Source organism: Palaemon carinicauda, chromosome 6, assembly GCF_036898095.1.
Source record: "Palaemon carinicauda isolate YSFRI2023 chromosome 6, ASM3689809v2, whole genome shotgun sequence".
Lineage (NCBI taxonomy): Eukaryota > Metazoa > Arthropoda > Malacostraca > Decapoda > Palaemonidae > Palaemon > Palaemon carinicauda.
Window position 1 is genome coordinate 19791081 of NC_090730.1, and position 17500 is coordinate 19808580.

Consider the following 17500-nt stretch of genomic DNA (forward strand, 5'->3'; position numbering starts at 1 on the left):
GCACGAGTGTACCCTCAAGCAAGAGAACGCTAACCCAAGACAGTGGAAGACCATGGTACAGAGGCTGTGGAACATATCAGTCTAGAGGTAACGGATACAAACTGGAATTGAAAATATACAACACCACTCAATGTGGCAATTTCTTTACATACAAAATAGCAAATACTTTGAATAGACTTCCAGCGGATGTAGTAAATAGTAACACGGTAAACAAGTCCAAATATAAGATAGACAAGATCATAAGAATTCTTCCAGCGGATGTAGTAAATAGAACATGGTAAACGAGTTCAAATATAAGTTAGACAAGATCATAAGAACTCTTCCAGCCGATGTAGTAAACAGTTACACGGTAAACGAGTTCAATTATAAGTTAGACAAGATCATAAGAACTCTTCCAGTGGATGTAGTAAGCAGTTACACGGTAAACGAGTTTAAGTATAAGTTAGACAAGATCATAAGAACTCTTCCAGCGGATGTAGTAAATAGTAACACGGTAAACGAGTCCAAATATAAGTTAGACAAGATCATGAGAACTCTTCCAGCGGATGTAGTAAATAGTAACACGGTAAACGAGTCCAAATATAAGTTAGACAAGATCATGAGAACTCTTCCAGCGGATGTAGTAAATAGTAACACGGTAAACGAGTTCAAGAATAAGTTAGACAAGATCATGAGAACTCTTCCAGCGGATGTAGTAAACAGTTACACGGTAAACGAGTTCAAGTATAAGTTAGACAAGATCATGAGAACTCTTCCAGTGGATGTAGTCAACAGTAACACGGTAAACGATTTCAAGTATAAGTTACACAAGATCATAAGAACTCTTCCAGCGGATGTAGTAAACAGTTACACGGTGAACGAGTTCAAGTATAAGTTAGACAAGATCATAAGAACTCTTCCAGCGGATGTAGTCAACAGTAACACGGTAAACGAGTTCATGTATAAGTTAGACAAGATCATAAGAACTCTTCCAGCGGATGTAGTAAGCAATTACACGGTAAACGAGTTCAAGTATAAGTTAGACAAGATCATAAGAACTCTTCCAGTGGATGTAGTCAACAGTAACACGGTAAACGAGTTCAAGAATAAGTTAGACAAGATCATGAGAACTCTTCAAGCAGATGTAGTAAACAGTAACACGGTAAACGATTTCAAGAATAAGTTAGACAAGATCATGAGAACTCTTCCAGTGGATGTAGTAAACAGTAACACGGTAAACGATTTCAAGTATAAGTTAGACAAGATCATAAGAACTCTTCCAGCGGATGTAGTAAGCAGTTACACGGTAAACGAGTTCAAGTATAAGTTAGACAAGATCATAAGAACTCTTCCAGCGGATGTAGTAAGCAGTTACACGGTAAACGAGTTCAAGTATAAGTTAGACAAGATCATAAGAACTCTTCCAGCGGATGTAGTAAGCAGTAACACGGTAAACGAGTTCAAGAATAAGTTAGACAAGATCATAAGAACTCTTCAAGCAGATGTAGTAAACAGTAACACGGTAAACGATTTCAAGTATAAGTTAGACAAGATCATAAGAACACTTCCAGCGGATGTAGTAAGCAGTTACACGGTAAACGAGTTCAAGTATAAGTTAGACAAGATCATAAGAACTCTTCCAGTGGATGTAGTAAATAGTAACACGGTAAACGAGTTCAATTGTAAGTTAGACAAGATCATAAGAACTCTTCCAGCGGATGTAGTAAATAGTAACACGGTAAACGAGTCCAAATATAAGTTAGACAAGATCATAAGAACTCTTCCAGCGGATGTAGTGAATAGTAACACGGTAAACGAGTCCAAATATAAGTTAGACAAGATCATAAGAACTCTTCCAGCGGATGTAGTAAATAGTAACACGGTAAACGAGTCCAAATATAAGTTAGACAAGATCATAAGAACTCTTCCAGCCGATGTAGTAAACAGTTACACGGTAAACGAGTTCAAGGATAAATTAAACAAGATCATAAGAACACTTCTAGTGGATGTAGTAAACAGTAACACGGTAAACGAGTTCAAGAATAAGTTAGACAAGATCATGAGAACTCTTCCAGTGGATGTAGTCAACAGTAACACGGTAAACGATTTCAAGTATAAGTTAGACAAGATCATAAGAACTCTTTCAGCGGATGTAGTAAGCAGTTACACGGTAAACGAGTTCAAGTATAAGTTAGACAAGATCATAAGAACTCTTCCAGCGGATGTAGTAAGCAGTAACACGGTAAACGAGTTCAAGAATAAGTTAGACAAGATCATAAGAACTCTTCAAGCAGATGTAGTAAACAGTAACACGGTAAACGAGTTCAAGAATAAGTTGGACAAGCTCATAAGAACTCTTCCAACGGATGTAGTAAACAGTAACACGGTAAACGAGTTTAAGAATAAGTTAGACAAGATCATAAGAACACTTCTAGTGGATGTAGTAAACAGTAACACAGTATACGAGTTTAAGAATAAGTTAGACAAGATCATAAGAACTCTTCCAGCGGATGCAGTAAACAGTAGCACGGTAAACGTTTTCAAAAATAAGTTATACAAGATCATAAGTACTCTCCCATTCTCGGAGAGCTTTGAATTTCCTTCATCATTCGACATCAGGTTCGGTATTTTTGTTTCATATTTCCATAAAGTTGTTAAAATTATTTATTGATTTATAATACGACCCGTGCTACCCCTTCTTCCTCTCTCTCTCTCTCTCTCTCTCTCTCTCTCTCTCTCTCTCTCTCTCTCTCTCTCTCTCTCTCTCTCTCTTATTATTATCATTATTATTATGGCGTTCTATATTTGAGGGCCATAAACCTTATCTATGTAAGATAAGAAGATTGTAAGTTTCACTTTAACAGGGTGACAGCTGACTATTTCAAAGTAGAAAATCCTTTTCCTTGTGGATGTAAGAAGCTTAAGTGGTTTAAAGGTTTAAAGGACGCTCATGAAGGGCAGAGGCAAGGGACAGTGACATTGCCCTATCAAGCAGGACAATGCCCTAGAGACTGACCATATATACATATGATAAGCGCCCAAGCCCACTCTCCATCAAAGCTAGGACCAGGAAGGGCCGGGCAATGGCTGCTGATGACTCAGCAGATAGACCTTTAGGCTCCCCCCAACCCTCCCCTCCTTAGCTCACAAGGATAGTGAGGCTTCAGCGACCAAAGGCACTAATGAGTTTGAGCGGGACTCGAACTCCAGTCTAGCGAGCACCAGTCAGGGACATTACCACATCGGCAGGAAAAGGGTCTGATTGCTTTATCAGCATTCTTACCTGAAAGATGACGTCTTGAGTTAGAGTTCTCTTGTTTGAGGGTACACTCGGGCACACTATCTATCTTATTTTTCTACCTCTTGTTTTATTAAAGATTTTATAGTTCATGCATGAAAATTTTGTTTTGATGTTGATGCTGTTCTTAAAATTCTTTATTTTAATTGTTAATTACTTCTTTTATATTTCCCTCATTTCCTCACCTCACTGAGCTATTTTCCCCGTTGGAGCACTCGGGCCTATAGCATCTTGCTTTTCCAGGTAATGTTGTAGCTTACCGAATAATAATAATAATAATAATAATAATAATAATACCGAAGAATGTTCAAATTACTGAATGATTAAGAAAAAAATATAACAGGATTGAGAATTCACTATAAGTAGAACAGTTTCTTTGTTTTGAACTTGATCAGATTTTTACGATCAGTCATTAAACAAAATAAAAAAAAAATAATCACATGCCATCATTGATAGATTTCTACTTAATTTATTTCCCCTATAGAAATATCTAGTGAGAAAAATTAAGTGCGTTGATATAGAAAGGGTGTTTGTGTTCATTTATCATTAGGGACAATATGTATTCTGAGAAATCTTAGAACAATAAGATTAGGATTAAAATGATAATCATTCATTTCCATGGTGTTTATAACTAACCTCAATTAGAAATGTTATTACACCGAGATTCTTTATAAATATCCCATCTATTAGGAAATCAGAAATAAAATACAGTTGTGGAGAGACTATAGGAATTTATTATCTTCGTTATGGAGGAATAATTTGAGATTGAACACATTAAATTCCTTAAGTGAATTAGGCATTCATACTCAGCAGACTACTTACAATATGTGCTAAATATTTTCTACCTCACACACTTTACCCAAAGAAAGACCTTACACCTTACAGAAATCAATCTGGGTCATTCATTCAAAAAATAGAGGTCACAAGATTTTAACAAATTTTACAAAGTTCAAAGCATCCCTGGGAACGCCATCTTGTTGCTTTGGAACACTTCCAAAGCTATTCACAGATCTAACTCCCTGATTGTCAATTTGCCAAAATGGTCGAATTGAGGAAGAACTGGGACAGGAAAGTAATCCAGGTGGACGGATGAATGAAAACAGATAACTCTTGTGAAGCCAAAGAAATGCAACCAAAGATTGACGTCAACTGCAGTACGTACACAGTGTAATGGAAATGGCGGGGCATATTGCACTCTATATAATGTTCTTGTTTAAATTGCATTTCTAAATTTATTCCTTTTTTGTTTCAGTAACATAATCTTGCTGAAATATCGTTTCTCACATTAGTAGGTAAAAGTATGTTTGCTAATGCAAGCTACGGCTCAGTATTGCTTTGTGCCCTTAACTTTCATTTTGAAAACTATAACCGAAATATTATGATAAAATTCAATTGCTGCTTTGTGGTACAGATTATACGATAAGAATGATTAAAGAATGGAATTTCACTCTGACAGATTCCACAGACATGAAATATACATTCTGCAAACATCATTTTTGCGCAATTTGAAATTCAGTTGAATTAACTTTTCTTGGAATTGATTTTTCAAGTATGGGGTCTTCCTTGTTTGTTAGGAACTACAATGTGAAAATTCTTCAGATCTGTCAAAAATAGACAAAGGAACAATTGAAGGTAATTTCGAGCATATCTCCATCATTATTGACCAAGAAGGAAATTTCACGAAGAAATCTAGAAATATACGAAAAGCAAAAAAAAAAAAAAAAAAAAAAAAAAAAGAAAAAAAAAGAAAAAAGTTAAATAATTTTCTTCTCTGGGAAGCACAGAGATGAACCCATCTCATAAACAAACCCCTAATTCGTGTGTACATTTTTGTCATAGCAAACTACCAAAATGAAAATTCCCTAAGAATATAAAGGATTTAAAAATTCTGCTTGCAGGCAACTGAATTATCTTTGTAAAAGCACTAGCTGGAATTTTACATTCATTCAAAAGCATGATGAAGCCATCTACAAAACAAAACTTTAATTCATGTGTATATTTTAGCCACAGCAAACTACCAAAAGAAAAAATCGTAAAGAATATAAAAGATTTAAAAATTCTGCTTGCAGGCAATTCAATTTTGTGTATAAAAGCACTAGCTGGAATTTTACATTCATTCAAAGGCATGGTGTACAAGAAATGATTTCATAGCTTGAGCGTCAGAACCCTCTTAGATATTTCAACATGTTATCACACTTTGAGACGGCTAGACGGACATCTTCGAGTATTCTACTGTTTATGTAACGCACACAGTTGAATATGTTTTATAAATGTGTAATATACACACGCACGGCTAACTACCCATGTATACATGCACACGTATATATGTATATATAGGATGATTCTATTTATATATTCAATATTGATATGTTTAGATGAGCATTTACAGGAGAATATTTATTAAGACTAACAGACAATCACATACAAACATGTATACACACATATGTATATATACATAAGCATACATAAATACATGTATATATATATATATATATATATATATATATATATATATATATATATATATATATATATATATATAGATATATACTGGCTAAATACAGTATATAAATGTATATATATAAATATATAAATATATGGATATATATATATATATATATATATATATATATATATATATACATATATATATATATATATATATATATATATATATATATATATATATATATATGTATATATGTATATATATAAATATATATATATATACACATATATATATACAGACACACATATATATATATATGTATATAAATATATACATATATATATATATATATATATATATATATATATATATATATAAAATATATATATATATATTTGAAGCGTGTATTTATGTTAAGATTTGAATTTTCAGCATCAAGTAATCTGTCCTTAAAGTTGGTGACATAAAATCAATAGAAATTGAATCCTTCACTGCCACATTAAATCTTCAACTGCTCGACCATTCTTTGAGTACGCCATCTTGTTTCCATTTCAGGGACATTTTTTACACAGAGGTTCTTTGATGGAATACTTTTCAGCATTTCTGAATTATACACTATTTTCACCGAATAACTATCGCCCATTCTCTCCACATAATCAAACCATTTGGAGATACTCTGAAGCACACTTTTCCCTTCGTTAATCTTTTCACCACTTAGGAACCAGCGCACCTCAAAAAACTTTTCGCTTTCAGTTGCTTCAAACCTCTACAGCGTTTGCATATGTCAATTGTAATTTAAAAATCTATTGACAGCTTGTACATCTAGGAAAGGGCTGTGCCTGTTTGTTCTTTTTTAGGTAGACTCGTTTGCTAAAGCCTTTATACTCAATCCCGCGCTATTTCTCGAAACATCCAGTGTTCAATATGAGTGAAGCCACCGCGGATCCAAATGCAATCCATACTCAATTTTCTTTATTGAGGCGCATTTGCACTGACTCGCAGGGGTGCCCTTTTAGCTCGGAAAAATTTCCTAGTGGCTGTTTGGTTAGAATTATTTTGTTCAACCAGTCAGCGATTAGGAAACCTTTTCGAGCTAAAAGGACACCCCTGCGAGTCAGTGCAAATACGCCTCAATAGAAAAAATGACTATAGTGTCTTATTTTTCATATTGTTTCATATGTATACAAGTAATTTTAGACAAACTGTTTCCTACTTCCCAATCATTATCATTGCTAGACATAACAAATCATATATATATATATATATATATATATATATATATATATATATATATATATATATATATATATATATATATAAATATATGTATATACATATATATATATATATATATATATATATATATATATATATACATACATATACTGTTTATATACATGTATATATATATATATATATATATATATATATATATATATATATATATATATATATATATATATCTATTTACAATTAAGACACCTTTTGAATCTGCTATGATAACTGAAGATTATTTACAGTTATTAAATTAGATCTTTTTTATTCTAATACAAATACAGTTAAATTTCCTGCATTTAAATTAACTCTCATTTTCATAGATCTCACGGCAATAATATGGAATACAACTGATAAATAGAAAGAGTAATTTGTAGTTTTATAGCAATTAATTGTACAAGCTCAATATAAATACCTTATAAATTATGCTTATTTAAAACCATACAAAACAAGCAATAATAGAAAAAACATCAGCTAGAAAACTTAGCCCCAGACACTTTAAAATGACGCAATCGTCCCATTCCTAATAAAAGAGATCAAACCGAAAAAAACAATTTTCTTTTAAATTAGCGTAAAAAAATGCACACACACAGAAAATAGTTTCATTACTATCAATATACATTTGATATTACTCTAGTGTCAAATCAGGATAACATTAGTATATCATTTTTAGTTTCTTGAAAAATATATCCGTCATCTCGCCTTAAATACGTTCTCTTTTAAAGGAATTGAAGATTTAATTCTCCAATAAGAATGCTTATTACCAAGTGATTTGCGAAAGGAGTGAATTTGATTGATCAAGAACAGAATAAAAAAGGCAATTAAATAATATGAGTTTATTTTATAAAAAAAATTGTACAATCTAGATGAAACTGAACCAGAATCCACTTCTTCATAGATTATCACGCCAAACAGTCAGCCTTTAAAGGTTTTAAAGGCCACTCATAAATGGCAGAGGCAAGGGACAGTGACATTACTCTATCAAGCAGGACAATGCCCTAGAGACTGACCATATATGATCAGCGCCCAAGCCCCCTCTCCACCAAGCTAGGACCGTGGAGAGCCAAGCAATGGCTGCTGATAACTCAGCAGATAGACCTATAAGCTCGCAAGAATGGTGAGGCTGCAGCGACCAAAGGAACTAGCGAGTTTGAGCGGGACTCGAGCCCCAGTCTGACTATCACCAGTCAGGGACGTTACCACATCGGCCACACAGCCCTAAAGCGGTCCTTCGTTGACGGTAAGTCAGATTTGCTCAAATTATAAGATGGTGAGCATGAAAGGAGAATAATGATTGATGGGGTCTAGGTATTTTCTCTACATTCGCAGGACTTGTCAGTTTTAAGGCTCCATTTTTACCAGATTGTCACCTTTTCTGGCTGCTACAGCTCGAGCTCTGTTAGAGGCACAGAGGCGCGCTGATGCAAACATCAAGAGTTTTGTTACTTCATGAATACTCCCGGATACTACTTTTGCATTGCTGGATAGAATTCTAGAAAAGACATATCTAAGCTCTGTAGGCCAACACTGAAAAGCTTGGCCGTTTCACAGCTCTCTTGGATGTCATGAAAATAAGGACGTTTCTGAGAAGTTTATTTCTGAGAATGAACAGGAGAGAGATGGCTTAACAAGGATTAGACTAGAGTCACTAGAACCACAAACCCGCTCCACCAAGTAACATTTTGGGCGACTTTGATATATATATATATATGTATGTATATATATATATATATATATATATATATATATATATATATATATTATATATATACATATATATATATATATATATATATATATATATATATATATTTTATATATATATATATATATATATATATATATATATATATATATATATATATATATATATGGATGCATACACACACACACACACATATATATATATATATATATATATATATATATATATATATATATATATATATATATATACACTGCTCTATTATTATGACAAAGTCGCCAGAAAATTAAAATACTTCATTTATATATATTATGCATGATTTTGAGTTTTGTACAATATATTACACAATTGAATTTATGACTTTAAATTGCTACTTAATATAGCAGCTTTTATGAAACCTTTGGAGTTTTAATCCCAATTTCTTTTATGTTTCAGTAAATTTTGTTTATTTGACAGCTGACCAGCTCACATACCGTTTTTACTGCCATACGGTACTTCAAATACTCCTATATGAATAAAAGATTATGTTAAACTTTTTTCTTGTGAATACTGTACAGTCCACTAATCGATTAAAAGCATTCTTTCTGTATCTCCTGTAACCTACTCTTATATAGGATATTAGAACCCGCTTTGCTCTACCGAAATGTTTTTATAAGAAAAATGGCTAAATTCCAGCACGGGCTCTTGCACGTAAAAAAACTTTCTCGTAGATATTCTCATATGGCACTAAGAAAAACATTCTAGTGCGAATCAGAAACCTCAAAGAGGGGGTAATGTAAACTTTCTCTCTCTCTCTCTCTCTCTCTCTCTCTCTCTCTCTCTCTCTCTCTCTCTCTCTCTCTCTCTCTCTCTCTCTCTCTCTCTCTCTCTATTTTGTAGCAACAATAAGTTCCTTATCGTTCGCGATCCGACCTCGCATCTGATCTTTTATCCCCGGAGGATCAGAGGACACCTTATTTCTCTTGAGAAGGAGGTAGTGGTTAAAGCTAGGAGAGCTTCAGTATCTAACGGCGGAGGATAAGAAAGTGAGGATTTGAAACTGAAGGGTATTGCTCTCGAGATCTGCAGGACATTAGGTGTAAATGAGGCAGAAAACCAAATTAGTTATAAGGCGTTGTTGTAAATCAAAGTAAAAACATACAGTTATGTGACAAGTATCTAATATAAAAACGAAGAATATAAGGAAAAATTCATCGAAGACAAATTGATCATGCATATTGAAGTCATAATTCAAATTAATATCGAATATGGTACTTTTCAACATATATTTACATTTTTAAAGTGTTTTGTTTGCATATATGAGCGTGTATTGTGAAGTAGTGAAACCACTTTTATTTATTACTGAGAGTATATTTATTGGGAGGTAATTTTTCAGGTCTTTTGTGTCCCACTGTTTGTGAATTAGTTGTAATGAAGAAGCTTTTCCAAGCTATAGGTATATATCATTTTTATAGACATTCTGTGTAAAGTTCAGCAAGTTTTTATTATTATTACTATTATTATTATTATTATTATTATTATTATTATTATTATTATTAACTAAGCAACAAACCTAGTTGGAAAAGCAAGATGCTATAAGCCCAAGGGCTCCAACAGGGAAAAATAAACCACTGATGAAAAGAAATAAGTTAATAAATAAATGATATGGGGAATAATGAACAATTAAAATAAAATATTTTAAGACCATTGATAACATTGAAACAGATATTTCATGTAAAAACTATAAACTATACTACTATGAAATCTCCTCTATCTATTATTAAATCAATAGTTAGGCCATCTTTCTTTTTTTTTTATTCCTGATGCTTTGGCTCTTTACACGGCAATTAAGACGTTCACAAAACTTTGAAATATAATTCTAGTTGCAGAAAATATTCTATTCAAAGAACAATATATTGGAGTCAGATGCATAATGAATTAGTCTCTAAATAAAAAACAAAGCTAGCCATGCATTATGTCATACCCTGCACTGTTAGAAAAAAACCGTAATTTTAATCGGAAAATCTCCGTAAAAAATAAACTATTATCCACCGTATTTCAGTAAAATACAGGCGACAGTAATTTTACTTTACTTTGCTATTATCTCTAACGGGTTGAGGACCGTAATATCAATCTTCTACGTCAATATGTCCGTTTTTTAAACGGTTAAATTCCTGGAATAAATGTTGCCAGGCTTTTACCGGTTTTTTAAAAGCAAAATTTTAACAGTGTAGCTAAAGAATTCCTCCAGCTCCCCGGGCGACAGTAATTTGACCTTACTTTGCTATTATCTTTTACGGGTTAGTGACCGTAATATCACTCTTTAACGTCAATAGGTCCGTTTTTAAAACGGTAAAATTCCTGGAATAAATGTTGACAGGCATTTGCCGGTTTTTTAAAAGCAAATTTTTAACAATGTAGCTAAAGGATTCCTCCAGCTCCTCAGGGGAGATAACCACACAATCTTCATGGATCCTGCAGTTATATAATCAAAGAGAAATTTAAGCTTAGCGGGAGTGAGAGAGTTTAATAGTTTTCATAACTTTGGGGGACTAGAAGTTGTGTTGATAGGGTGAAGAGGTTAGAACAATAGCTTTCCCTAAAGATACCTTGTACTCATTCTGGTCTTGGGGTGACTGGATAAGCGTAAAGTTACCAGATAAGCGAGTAAGGTATCAAAGAACAGAAGGGAATTTATCTGCAATTCATTTTTATATTATACAAAGATATATTTAAAATATTTGCTTTAATGTTGTTATCATTTTTAAAATATTTTATTCTAATTGTTCATTACTTCTTATATCATTTATTTATTTCCTTATTTCCACTCCCCACTGGGCTATTTTTTCCTGTTGGAGCCCTTGGGCTTATAGCATATTGGTTTTCCAACTAGGGTTGTAGCTTAGCTGATAATAATAATAACAATAATAATAATAATAATAATAATAATAACAATAATAATAATAATAATAATAACAAGATGGATCAAACAGCTTGGTGGATTTTCAAAGATGCATAAGCCCTTCCGACTTCATAATCATAGAATATTGCATTTAGTACAAGCAACTGAGTCATTGCAACTCCAGAAATGAGAACAGGTTAGTTCCATGAAAGTAGAAATACTGGGAAAGATGAATCTACAGACGTTGTTGATAACCTTTTTGGCACAAGATGCGTATGGATATATAGATCTCTTATTATGGGAAAACATTCAGCCATTAGTAATGAAGTAATGCGATGCCATGTGAATTATGTATATCTTACAGGACGTATTCTATCTTCTAGAATGCTATTACCTCAGGTTTCCAGCTGTGTCAAATTTGTCACAATGTACCATTACTATGATGGATCTTTCTTTGTAAATGCACACACACACACACACACACATATAAATATATATATATATATATATATATATATATATATATATATATGTATATATATATGAATATATATATATATAATATATATATATATATATATATATATATATATATATATATATATATATATATATACATATGTATGATGCCAAAGGGGATTGTAAAATGTTTTGGGATATATCGTGTCTATCCATAACTAGTCGTGATTTAGGAAGAGAAATCCTTATTGATGCTGGAATTCCCGATACGGGAATAGTAGTATAGGTCTGGAATAGGAATGGGGTGTCTGTTTTTACGAAACAGTTATATGATAGTTTTGATTTTGATAGAAGAAATCATTTATGCATATATGAATTCGAAAAAGGCAGCTAATCAACATTTAGTCATATGATTGTTTAGAGGATATTCGCTAAAGAATAAATGCCATAAGAATAAAAATCTTATTAAGATGAGCAGCCAGGAGAGAGACGGGTTCAGTAATATTTACTTCGATTCCCTGCCGACCATGGGGCTGAGTTCCTCTCTCAGTCCAGAAGGGAAAAGTACAAGAAATAAAAACGTTATAGGAGTCAGAAACCGCCTTTGTTACGAATCCAGTCGCAGCTTTGTCCATCTAATCATCATTGTTCGTCCACTATCCAGTGTTGACCCTTAAAAAATTTACTTCTCTTCCGGGATGCCTGAAGTTACTGAGCCCGTTTTCACAAGGTTTGCGTACATTGTTAGAAAACGCCGTTATTTTAATTGGAAATTCTCCGTGAAAATATACTGTTCTCAACCGTATTTCAGTAAAATACAGGCGACCGTAATTTTACCTTACTTTGTTATTATCTTATACGGGTTGGTGACCGTAATATCACTCCTTTACGTCAATATATCCGTTTTTGAAACGATAAAAATCCAGGAATAAATGATCCCAGACATTTGCCGTTTTTTTTTTAATGCAAATTTTTAACTGTGTTGCAATATACCAGAGAAAAGGTTTCAATGAAAAGAAGCTTATAGACGGTAGAGCATTTTCTCCCAAGAATTTTACCATAAACAAAGTAATGAGAGCCCATAGGAAAACGACTATAGTCTTAGTTACAATTCTGTGAGAGGAAACATAGGAATGGACTAAGGAATGAAATGAAACAGTGTTTATTGGTAGTTATGAGGAAAAGCTGCAGATATCAGTGAAAGATAAGGCAGTGTATTCAGGGGAGATATTTGAAAGTAAAAGCTAACCAGTATAAGGTTAGATGAGTGATAGGGAGCTATGAGGATGGAACAATGAAGGTTTGCATAAATGGTGGAAGCATGAAAGACGATGATTAATGTGAAAATCATGTAGAATGAAAGTATAATTTAATCACATAATAGATGCAGAGAACGTGGCAGGATAATTACAAAAGATGTTAAGTTAATTTTGACAGATAAGATGGAATAGTTAATATAAATAAAAAAATAAACAATTTTTAAATGCCTAAAAAATTGGTCTGCATGGTATACTTGGATCAATAATGCATCGAACAAGGGAGAATTTTCAGATGGTTTGGTCATGTCGGTAGAATCTGGATCCTCAGTGAAGAATGTGGAAATTAGGACAAAATAGAGGTGGTTAGATAGAGGAAAACAATAGTTAGAGTATCCTTAATATTCAGGAAGCGAGGTGGGTTTCTGAACAAAAACGTGGAATAACTCACATTGTGTTATACGATTTGCGCATTTTATCCAGAACCTTTGCAATTAGGGAAAAACACATTGCGTATATATATATATATATATATATATATATATATATATATATATAAATAAATATATATATATATATATGTATATATATATATATATATTTATATATATATATATATATATATATATGCATATATATATATATTTATATATATGTATATATATATATATATGTATATATCTTATTTTTATAGATATATATACTCTAATATATATATATATATATATATATATATATATATACATATATATACATATATATAAATATATATATATATATGTATATATATATATATGTATATATATATATATATTATATGTATATTTTATTCTCATAGTTTTCAGACTTTAAAACTGACAAGAATTGTTGAAGAAATTTCGTTTTATTCTTACTATCTCTATATAAGTCCAGGTTTATAGAAGTCTATTCGTGATAACTGAACCCTCAGAACTAGTGTAGTGACCTTTGGTACTCAAGATTAAAGCTGTAAGAAGCTAGGTGAGATTAATTTTGAGTACGAATACTCATAAATGTCTAGCAGAGAGAGAGAGAGAGAGAGAGAGAGAGAGAGAGAGAGAGAGAGAGAGAGAAAAAAAAAACCCTTTTGAGGTTATAAGTAACAAAAGGTGAGACTGAGGTATCATGTATATCCTTCTTTGTCTACCCTCTTCATTAATAGCTTTACAAACCAAGGCTACATTCACTAGATATAACGGAGGCACGAGATATTATAAACATTTTTCCTTCATTCCACTATATCAAAACAGAATCGTCCGCTACCTTGTCTTCTCTGCTTTCCAGCGGATGTTCTAAGTTGGCAGAGCCGTTACTATCCCTCTTTAGTAAATTAAGACTGAAAGTTTTATTCTTAGTATGTTTTTCGTCAGTAGTTTTTGCTTTATGAACGGGTGCTTCTTGCTCCTTTCCATTTCTCTCTGTGCTTTTCAATCTCTCATCTCCATGCCTTCGAGAAATTAATTCTTCCATTTGACCATCAGTTCTGTGAATTTCTAATTGTAGTAAGTCTTCGTGTGCATGATTGGAAGTGTTATTCGTCTCTACTCTTGGCAACTGTTCCATTAGTCTCGAATCATCTGAAGTGGACAGTGATTGGATTAAAGAAATATCATAAAGGTGTTTTTCCGAACCATTTGAAGACTGCCAAGATTTTCTCTCTGTTGAATCACAATGTAGTTTATCTTGGGGATTCTCTTCATCCGCCGTTAAAGAGCTAGAATACAAAGGTTGTTGATCTGTATAGTAAATTTCACCTCTAGAATCCCTTTCGAAATTTGAGTTAGATTCATTCTCTTCACATTGCGAAGAAACAGCAACATCATAAAATGGACGAACTATATCATCCCGAGGCAGTTCACAGGTTAGCAAAGGGGTCTTCTGCTCTTTACAGTCATCTATACCAAGATCTAATCCTCCATCAAATGGTGTTTTAGTCATTGTACAGTTTTGAGGTCTTGGGAAACTGCATCTTCATTATTGGTCTTAGGCAGATTTAGATCGTCCCTCTGGGCATCACGTACGTCCCCCTGGATTCAGAGGCATTCTCTCGTTGGTCACCACAGAGGAGGGAAGGCCGTTGAAGTGCTGCATTTCATTTTCATCCTCGCAGATTCGATCAGTACCTTTGCGAGGTGTAGACAACTTAGTCGGAGAGCCCATGCAGCTGATGTCCTCGTCACTCGTGTTTCTCGTGAAGTAAGAGACTCTGGTATTAGGAGAAGGGCTTATCTGGAATGGCGATTTTGTCGCCGTCTGGTGGAGACACGTGATCCAGAGCTATTCGGGCAACGCTTGATTGGTTGGCATCGGTGAATGATCCTGAGAAGAAGAAGAAGAAATGTTCGTTGTTACCTTTTTTTTCTTTTATTAAGAAATATACATTTACAGTTTTTACAATTTATGATATTGTATATACATCATTATATATTTACATGAACAAATTCTAGTTACTTAATTCTATCGTATGCATGATGTATCTTGAAAAGACTGAAGCAAAATAAATGGTTACAAGAGAGACGATGTATTAAGAATTAGGAAAAAGAGATTAAGTTTCTGCAATCATATACACGTACAAAGCAGTAGGTTTTAACAGTGAATAAAAGAAACTGAACAACATTAAGTGAATAAACTACCTAGCTGATTGAATGACTCTGAGTAAACAAATATCAGTTATTTTTTATTTTCAAGAAATGGGTAAAATTTTCAATTTTTTTTATTTAATTTTCTTTGATCTTGTTGATATTGGAAAAATTGGTGGATCATAAATTGAATGTCCACTTCAGTCAACATGAACAGCGATAAAGGTACCGAAAAAAAAAGGTTATTTAATAACATTCCGCAGTTATATTCTTTATTGTTTAGTCCCTATTTAATGGTCTTTTCCTGATAATTATTCATTCTGGATATCTGCTTACTTTATTTCGTTCTTAACAAAGCTCTGAATAAAAGATTCATAAAAGTTTTAGAGGGACTTATGATATAAAGCAAGCACTACATTTAATGCGAGTTACATTAATAATAATATCCATTAATTCTTTCGCGCAATTTTAAGGAATGACGGTTTCATTACTTCTTTAGTGGAGGCTTAAAGGTTTAAAGGCCACTCATGAATAGCAAAGGCAAGAGACCCCTCTCTAAGCAAGCTGGCACCAAGGGAGGGCCCAGGCAATGGCTGCTGGTGACTCAGCAGATAGACCTATAGGCTCCCCAAAACCCCACCTCCTTAGTTCACAAGGCTGGCGAGGTTGCAGCGACTAAAGGAACTAACGAATTTGAGCGGGACTCGAACGCCAGTCTGGCAATCACCAGGCATGAACGCTACCACCAGGCCACCAAAATTTAGGATTTTTTATTCATCAAGTACGACTAAAAAACACAAATGATCCATAACAACTTTAATTCACTTGAACCCATAGATGATTCATGGCGTCCTTTAGCGTGACATTTTGAATACATTGCGAGCTATCTCCAATTTAAAAGAAATCTACAGAATACGAAAGCTTGAAATATACATATTTGTGTGTATATATATGTAATTTATATATATATATATATATATATATATATATATATATATATATATATATATATATATATATATTTACATATATATAGATATACAGTATATATACATATATATATGTATATATAAATATATACATACAGTATATATGTATATATATATATATATATATATATATATATATATATATATATATATATATATATATATATATATATATATAAAACACACACATATATATGTATACACACACACACACATATATATATGTATATATGAAGAAATAACACTTACCTGTTGGTGACATATTACGAACGCCTCTAAAGCAGCAATAAATTCTGTTCATTTTCTCATGAAGAATATTTTTCATTTCAGTTCTGAAAGGTGCAAAGACAGGACAGTGAGTGAGGGGAGTAAAGGTGCTTAGGCATTTACTCCCTGAGAAATATAGTGATATTTTCAGTGCAAAAGACAATAGCCGTCACTATCTTTATGGAAGTCATGAACACAAAATTGTCCAGTTATGCAAATGAGGAGATATATATGGGAGGTAAAGGCAAGCAAAAATGAATAGATCCTGTAATTTTGGAATTCAAATGGGGGGGAAATGAGAACATAGACTTGGAATAAGGAATATTCGTGAAGAGATTAATTCAC

The 17500-nt window shown here is 32.7% G+C and overlaps 1 pseudogene; it reads right to left on the minus strand.

Moving 5' to 3' along the window:
• Positions 1-14443: 14443 nt before the first annotated feature.
• LOC137642044 (uncharacterized) overlaps positions 14444-17500 on the minus strand; it is a 203025-nt pseudogene continuing 199968 nt past the window's right edge.